This window comes from Cyprinus carpio, chromosome A24 (genome assembly GCF_018340385.1).
Source record: "Cyprinus carpio isolate SPL01 chromosome A24, ASM1834038v1, whole genome shotgun sequence".
Classification (NCBI taxonomy): Eukaryota; Metazoa; Chordata; class Actinopteri; order Cypriniformes; family Cyprinidae; genus Cyprinus; species Cyprinus carpio.
Window position 1 is genome coordinate 8,041,831 of NC_056595.1, and position 9,148 is coordinate 8,050,978.

At 34.9% G+C, this 9,148-nt stretch overlaps 1 long non-coding RNA gene across 3 annotated transcripts; it reads left to right on the forward strand.

Annotated features, from left to right (window-relative positions):
* The first annotated feature begins 3,100 nt into the window (after positions 1 to 3,100).
* Positions 3,101 to 7,418, forward strand: LOC109109962. Of its 3 annotated transcripts, none has more exons than XR_006153443.1 (5): positions 3,108 to 3,288; positions 4,234 to 4,261; positions 4,497 to 4,646; positions 5,151 to 5,243; positions 6,157 to 7,412. It is a non-coding gene; the product is annotated as an uncharacterized LOC109109962 (long non-coding RNA). The 3 variants fall into 3 exon arrangements; XR_006153442.1 differs by having other exon boundaries at positions 3,111 to 3,288; positions 5,191 to 5,243; positions 6,157 to 7,411; XR_006153441.1 differs by having other exon boundaries at positions 3,101 to 3,288; positions 4,497 to 5,243; positions 6,157 to 7,418.
* Positions 7,419 to 9,148: the final 1,730 nt, after the last annotated feature.

Below are 9,148 nucleotides of genomic sequence, written 5' to 3' on the forward strand. Positions count from 1 at the left end.
ACTTGCACACGAATGACTCATTTGAACCGCTTCATTTAAGCTATTGAACTTTTCAGTCACTATAGGGAATATAAGAGATTATTGAATCATTTAAAATGAACCACAGAGAATGCAAGATGTGAATGAGCTTTGATCATTAGTAAGACTGGTTAATTCAGTTGGCCATTGTGGGCTGAAAAGTTAGTTGAAGATGATAAAAGCTTTATTTGATTAAAAAAAAAATCCTGTTTGGTTGAATAAGTAATGTTTTATATAACTTATAACTTAATAATTGTTGTATTCATCTAATTTTATTAGATATATGTGAGGAGTGGGGCGGGGCCGAGAGCCGTGGGAACGAAGCGAGGCTGGTGGAGTGATTGGGAAATGAGCGACACCTGCTCCACTCACTGGTCTCGTGTCCCACGGCTCTCGGCCCCGCCCCCCTCGTCACAATATAATAATAAGTTGAAGTCACAAAGTCACTTTTACGGACTTTTAAATTAAATGTTCCCTCCTGGTGGAATGACCTTCCCAACTCAATCCGAGCAGCTGAGTCCTTAGCCATCTTTAAGAATCGGCTTAAAAAACCATCTCTTCCATCTTTATTTGACCCTCTAACTTTTTCACTCACTATTCTAATTCTATTTAAAAAAAAAAAAATGTAACTACCTTTTTAAACTTTTTGTATTCTATCTATTTTCTTTTAATTTATTATACAATTATAAAAAAAGATATATTACACTAGCTTGCTCTATTCTTTTTCTATTCTATCTGTTTTTCTTTTTTATTTATTATATTATTTAAAAGCCCTTGCTACGTATACTGTTTAGGCTAACTGATACTTGTTATAGCACTTATATATCATTGCTCTTTTGTTGTTTTTGATTGCTTCCATTGTCCTCATTTGTAAGTCGCTTTGGATAAAAGCGTCTGCTAAATGACTAAATGTAAATGTAATGTAAATGTAAGTCACTTTGGTTAAGCCACTTAAAGGTACGGTGTACAAGTCAAGATCAGGATGACACCACCTCCACCTCATAATGTCTACTGTTATTTCCCATAAAACACAACAAGCTAAACAGCACAGACAGTTATAGTTAAAGTTAAGGTGTATAAGTCAAGGATCCTATGTGATCAGCCTATAGCCTATGTGCTGTTTGGTGTAGCAATGGATCGAGTTCCACATCTCTCCCCTCACCAAACACATAAATACGATTACGATTCTCATGTATTCGATTTGATTTCACAATGCGGCTGCCACAGATCTTATATTATTTTATGTGACTAATTGCATATTGATATTTGATGATAATACATGTGCCAAAGTAATGCATGAGTCCCGCTCTTGACTTAGGGCAGAGCTACATAGGCAGTGCGTTCGGATTTTTTTTTTAATGTAAATTATTTTTTTGTAAACACCAAAAAAACAACAGCAATACATCGATGAATGCCATCAGAAAACCAGCAATAGGCTATAATCGATTATGGTCTATTACTGCTGAAGTGTCCATGTCTGCATTGCGATGCATCATAAAAATATTTATTTTAGCACCTCTATATGCTAAATTTAATTTATCGTTTAAGTGTCTATAGATGGATAATACAACTAACGTATTAAAATACTAACAAGGAAGTATCTGGTTTTGACTGAGGTTGAAGCAAAAAGTTCAGTATAGATTTTATTTATTATGTTTGTCTGTTAATTAATGATGGTATTCCTTACTGCTGAAATGCATGATAATTTGTTTTAATGTTTAAAAATATAACAAAGGCCCATGCATTGTCATTATTCCACAACATCTTTGTAAATATATGTAAATGTTTTAGAGATCCATATGGACTCCTCTTATTTTGCAGCTACTTGTGACGCTAAATAATGGCATACCACAGAAACTGGAGGAAACATCATGCTGAAGTGCTGTCTCTTGCAGATGATGATTCAAATAGCAGTGATACAGATGGGTTACTGAGGGGCTCGGTTCAGTGAGGATGAAACTGACTCTTTGCCACCTTCAGCCGATGGCAACATTTCAGATTATGACTCTGATGCGTTAGTGCTGTCTTCTGACACTGACTCTGAGGTTGCTGACTATTTGTGTGATAATTCTGCAGAGGAAACTGCTCCTGATCTGGGAGAGGAAATTGCAGCATGGGCAGCTACCAACAAATGCAAGCGATCTGGACTAAATGAACTACTAGATATTCTAAGGCGCCAAGGACATCGCCTCCCCAAGGATGCCAGAACCCTGCTGAAAACCTCTAAAAGAGTGGAAGTAGTTGATCTGTGTGGTGCACAATATGCCTACTTTGGTATTGCATCAGGAGTACTGAAGGTTTTATCCCAGAATCCTGTTTTCCATGAAGACCGAATAGATCTGTGCTTTAACATTGATGGCATTCCTTTATTTAAATCATCAAGTCTGCAAATGTGGCCAATCCTGTGCAGTTTCCATGATTTTGCACCCTTCATTGTGGCACTCTATTGTGGAAAAGCAAAAACCGAGCCCAGTTAAAGATTACCTCTCTGATTTTCTACAGGAGTTGCAGCAACTTATGCAAGATGGCATAGTCCATGGAGAGAAAGCACTGCAAGTGACTGTAAAATCCTTTGTTTGTGATGCACCAGCTCGATCATTCCTGAAATGCATAAAGAATTACAATAGCTACTTCGCATGTGAGCGCTGCACAGTTAAAGGCACCTATGTGGGACGAGTTGTTCTTGGTGCTACATCGCCTGGTGTTGTTGCAAGGTCTGAAGCAGATTTCAGTAGACTTGCCTACAAAGACCATCAAATTGAGAAATCCCCACTGACACTAGCTGGAATTCCATGTGTTCGGCCATTTGAATTGGACTACATGCACTTGGTGTGTTTGGGTGTAGTTAGGAGAATGCTTCACTACATGCAGAGAGGACCCCACACATGCAGACTGTCATTTCAGCAAAGGAGTGACATTTCAGATAAACTAAAGGCATTGAATGGAGAACTACCTAGTGAGTTTGCACGGCAACCTAGGACTTTACTGGAATTGGACAGATGGAAGGCTACGGAACTTAGACAGTTTCTCCTTTATACTGGACCAGTGGTTCTAAGAAAAGTGGTTTTACATGCTGTATACAAACACTTTCTTTCCTTGATGTCACTCTGTTCTTCCTTTAATGTGATTGGTCATGCAAGGAATTCTGCCTAGCAACAAGAGAACAAAAGCACTGATTGGTGGATTAGAAAATTCGTCCTTTTGGCCTCGTCTATTCGGTTGCTGACACCACATTTCAAGACGGAAGTTTTTCTTCGTGTACTATGTTGGGTAAGTAAAATTATGTAGATTTAAAGTTATTTTGTGTGATTTCTACTAGTGAAATATGTTAATTTAAATCCTTGTGGTACGTTTCCATAATACAAGTAAATGCAGCCATAATTACAATATTTCCGGAAAAAAATTGCATGCATAACGTTTGCCATCAAGTAACGTAACGATATGGATTTACGATGGTATGATAACGGAGATATCAAATGATTTTTATTTGATTTGTAATACTGAAACGAAATAGTTAATACACTTTATCTTAGTGTAATCGTGTATTTCTGTGGGAAACAACATGGCACCCACACACACACTTTGCCAACCTTGCCATTAATTAACGGTATTTTCTTAATGATTTTGTGATGGTATGATTATTGAAATGACAACTTATTTCTTATTTTACCAGTGAGGTATACATATGAAGTGGCCTTATCATTTTCATTTGAGCGACAGAACATGGCAGCTAACGTTACTGCTTAACTAGTGAACGTTAGACCATGTGGGTTAGTTTTTCCCGGGCAAACTTTGTCAGTGTCGCTATTAATTAACAATATTTTCAGGATAATGTTCTCAAGGTATGATTGAGAAGTCAAATTTTTATATATTTTGACTTGTAAAGCGTATTTGTGAAGTATGAATTGCAGGTTAATTGTGTGTTATGATAACATTGCTACTATAGCTGAGACGAATTAGCCTAATGATGTCTCATAGATGGTGAAATTACAGGCCATCTTCACACTGGTCACCAATAATTAGCTACAAAGCTATTTACTTATTTAACAGCCATATCTATCCGATTGTCACTTTTTAGAGCCAGAGACCTTTATTTGCATGTTTAGGTTTATTTTGGATAACATTGTAAGATTACCATCTTAATTTTAATATAATTTTCTTTGTTTTTGCACTGACTTTGTTAAACTTAATATTTTCAACTTTTTTCTGTTACAGGTGACATGAGATAAGAAGATGTGGAAATGTAAGTATTACAGATTTGATTTTGAAAAGGAAAATTTAATTAAAATCATGTGGTTTTACAACAATTTGAGCATGAGTAAATGAAAACTTAATTTTTTTAGTGGTCTATTCCTTTAACATGATAAAGCAGCATTATTTCTTAGCCTCTTCATTATTTTCTAATTATTTCTTAGCCTGAAAAGCATTTCTGTGTAAAAGCTTATGGGATTATGTCACCTGGCCTTGTGTCCCCTCAGGTTTGCATGTTCAACAGAATTACGGACAAAAATCTACAGCAGGAATTCTATGAAAACCTGGACAGACACAGTTCACGGTTCATGGACCTTTTTACAACCAGAAGGGGGACTCCTGGTCAGCACTTGTTGAAGTTTTTACAGCAAATAGAGGTCCGTAATTATTTGTCTTATTTAACATAACTTAAAGGTACTGTATAGTTCACCCAAAAATGGAAATTCTGTCACCATTTACTCACCCGCAAGTTGTCCAAGTTGTATAAATTTCTTGGTTCTACTGAACACAAAGGAAGATATTTTAAAGGAATGTTTGTAACCGAACAATTTTGGGGCACCATTGACTTCCTCAGTACTTCTTTTTAGTATGTACATGTCAATGTTGTCCCAAAACTGCTTGGCTATAAACATTCTTCAAAATATCTTCCTGTGTTCAGCTGTATACAGATTTGGAACAACTTTAGTAAATGATAACATAATTTTCTATCATCCTTTTTAACTACCCTTTTAAAATTATTTCATTTTGTCAACATGTCATTTATTTAATTTATGTTTTCATATCAGTAATCTATGATAGACAATTTTAATTTAAATCATATATTATCATAACAATGCTTAAAGTAGATTGGCATTAATAGAATTTCAAGTTTCCCTCTAAAGTCAGACCAGCCAACTGAGGTCTGAACCCTTGTTCATCCAGGACTGCCTATCATGCTCGGAGATGAAGACTCTTCTTTCTTCAAGTCATGTTTAGTAAGTATATCTGTTCTTAAAAGGGATAGTTCACCCAAAATGTATTACCCCATGGTTTACTGACCCTCAAGCCATCCAATCAGAGTTATAATAAAATGTATTCTGGCCTCTTCCAAGCTTTATAATGGGAGTGAATGGGGGATGAGATTTTGAAGCTCAGAAAAGTCCATCCATCCATCATAAAACTACTCCACATGGCTCCAGGGGGTTAATAAAGGCAATGTGAATCCATGTGTTTGTGTAAGAAAAGTATCAGTTTTTACATTTAACTTTTTTAAATGTGGCATATTAAAAGCTCCGCTGCTTTCAAGCTGTGTGTCACGTTCGTTCGACAGCTTTCAGCCTCAACTAAATTAATAATTTCAGCCTCAACTAAAATTCTAGCAGTGAAAAATTACATATTGTGCCTTTAAAGTACATCATACGTCACATCACTTGCGCTTTTTCTGTAAGTTGAATATGGTCCACTGGAAGCTGGATATTTTACTTTAAAAAGTTTTAAATATGAATATTTTTCTTACCAAAACCCATTGAGTCAATTCAGAAGGCCTTTAGCAAACTCATATTAAAAGGCCTGAGTGTGAGTACATTTTTATTTTTGGGTGAAGTATTCCTTTAAAATATACAAATGTAGCCAACTTTTTTTGTACAAGTCTTCAAAATAATAAACGTAATTTATAATGCATACTTTAAGAAGTGTATAACAAATTCTTTGCAGGAAGCATCTACATTTACATAAATTCAAATGTATAAATGTCAATATAATGTTGGATTAGGGTTAGTGATTTATATATATATATATATATATATATATATATATATATATATATATATATATATATATATACTTGATGATAAACCTAACCTTTGAATCCTGATCACAATACTATATTTATACATGTTTATTCACTAGGTGTCTGATCATTGCAACACTATCCTTGATGTGCCAATGGGGCTCTTATTCGAGGACACCGATCTTCAGCCCCCCCAACTCCTTGCATTTGACTTCTTCGATTGGAATAATTCTTGAAGGCCAAGTGGTGATGGACAAAATGCAGGACCTCCCACAGGCAATCTGTCTTCTCTTCGGTCTGATTTATGCACTAGACCTGAATTACACAAAATCACTTGCCAACTCATTGATTTCATCCAGCGTGTACTAATGACAATGGGACAGAATGCTCTCAAGCCTAGAGTGCAGTCTCTAGCAAACCAGCTTTTTGCTTAAGAAACGTCACTGTGGTACTTTAACACCACCCTCTGTTTTGGGTTTTTCCCCCATCGATTTACTTCATTATCCATTTATGAAGAATAAAAAGTATGTTTAAATAGTTAAATGCACATAGTTCTACAAGTGATGTGCAGTATTTAATTTGGGATATTGTTACCATTGTTACACCTCTGTAGTGTGGTTGTGACCCGGTAATATTTCCATTACAGTATAGTTTGTACTGTAATATTGTGACATTTGGGCCAAAGATATGTTCAGTATGTATTAGTTTAGTTTGATGTGTTTGCAGAAAGCTTAAATGGTGAGCTGTAGTAAGACCGTAGTTCTTATGTTTAGCCTACATGTTCAGTACATTAACATTTGTGAGGTATAAAAAGTGTAATTAAGTGCATAGAGTTGTACAATTGATGTAAGTGCACTAGTTAATGTTGAACATTTTTACTGTTGTTACCACCTTTACAGTGTGGTTGTGACCCAGTAATATTTCCACTACAGTTTGTACTGTAATACTGTGAAACTTTGGTGAAAGACAGTGAGTATGTTTTATTTTAGTTCACTATGTTTGCACAAAGCTTAAACTGTCAAATCTAGTTATGTTTACATTATCATAATTGTGATACTTGAGTAAAGTATATATGTGCATAGAGTTGTACTATTGATGTACTACACTAGTTAATTTTGTTACCACCTATACAGTGTGGCTGTAACCCATTTCCATTACAGTATAGGGCTAACTGTATTTTCATTAATATTGTGACATTTTGTCAATAAAGTATCAAAGATTAAATATGCTGTTAATTGTTTTACTTCAGATTGGTGTGCACAATGTGTGCAGTAAAAAATAAGAACAACACTTTCAGTTACATTTCCATGTTGAGTTAACTTAAATATACAAGTACACCTGAAATTAATACCAAGTTAAGTGAACATAATCGTTTAAGTACATTAAATAAGCACCAAGTTTGGTGAACTGAGCGATTAAAGTATAGTCTACAAAACCGGCAAGTTAAATAAACTTAAATATTTAAGTTTTGGTAGACTCCATTACTCAATTAAATTGAGGCAACGAGTTTACTCAATCAGTTTAGTTCAGTCAACTTATTAGGGTTTTCAGTGTATATAAAATATAAGAATATAAATATATAAACGTATATACATGTAAATATGTATATAGGCCTACAGTAAAAAAAATATACTGTATGTGTGTGCATTTATATATACATATTTTAAAATACACACTACACATACATATATCATTTAAACAAAAGTGTATATATAATTTTTGGTAAATATACAATTAATGGCTATTATTGCTGTCAAACAATTTATCGCTATTAATCGCATCCAAATTAAAAGTTTTTGTTTACATAATATGTTTACATTTATTACATACATTCATTGTGTATATAAATACAAACATTTATTTATATATAAATATATTTAATATAAAAACATAAAATTTTTCTTAAATACATGCATGTGTATTAATATATACATAATAAATATTCACATAACACACACATATATTATATTTTGTTATTGACAATTTATTGTTTTCATTTTACTGTCATCATCACAGAAATCAAATTTTAGTGCAACATTTGCTTGTAAAAAAAAAAACAAATAACAAACAGGAGCTTTTTTATTTGGGGGGGGGTTACTAAATCTATCAACAAAGTCACTAAGTTGGCAACACTGCGCACACTCTGCTTGCCTGCTGGTTAGTTAGTTTGCAGTGTTTCCACCGCTGGGACCAGGATCTAAATAAAGTTTCAGTTAAAAAAAATGCCCCTCAGAAAGTCCCTGCTGGCGAGGTAGTACTTTTTCAAAGTTCCGGAACTTTCGGGGGCGGGACTTGGGCGCTAAACATGCTGATTGGTTGAGTTCACGCAGCATTGTGATTTCAACCACCATTTATTCTGATCATTTTCAAAATATTACTGTTATTGTGTCATGAAATTTAATTTTAAGGCGAGAATGTAGTTGTTTAAAACTCAAAAACTAAAGACAGCGCCTATTTAAAAATGTGTTTCGCCGATTTCAGAGATGGTCAGCTCCACGCGATCAGCAGGAGCTCAGTGCTCATGTATCCGCCGAGAGCAGTCTCACCTCGGCTAGTCCTTCTGACATTTGCCGCTGGCTCTGATGTCTCTTTAGTGGTTAAACATAAAATATAATTTGTTTTGGGTAAATCTAACAGGTGATCTTTGGTCTGTATTCAATTTATCTATATGTTAAAATGGAAATAAAATGAGGCAATTGATATAATATTTAGTTTCATTGTAATGGCTGTATATATACACATTTCCCTGAACGAAGTACATTTCTGCGGCTATTATTATGTTTAAATGAAAACGAAAGGAGGCAGTGGTATTTGATATCCTATTTCGTTTTATTGTAAATATACAGTGAGAAAAATTGCAGTGGCCAAGGCGAGCTGGCTGATGTTTTCAAGTAAGCTGCTGTTTGCAGAATTACCGGACTTGTGTTGTCACGGACATCACACTCCCGAGTCGAACTCGCAAAGTCAGAACTACCGAGGATGCAAGACCAAAATTTGCGTAGTTTGTATTGAGAAACGGGTGCAGGTAGACCGTGGTGGAAACACAGAAAGCAACAGGTCTGGGGGAGAAATAATTCCTGGGGAAAAAAGTTCCTCGTACTATTGTTCCGG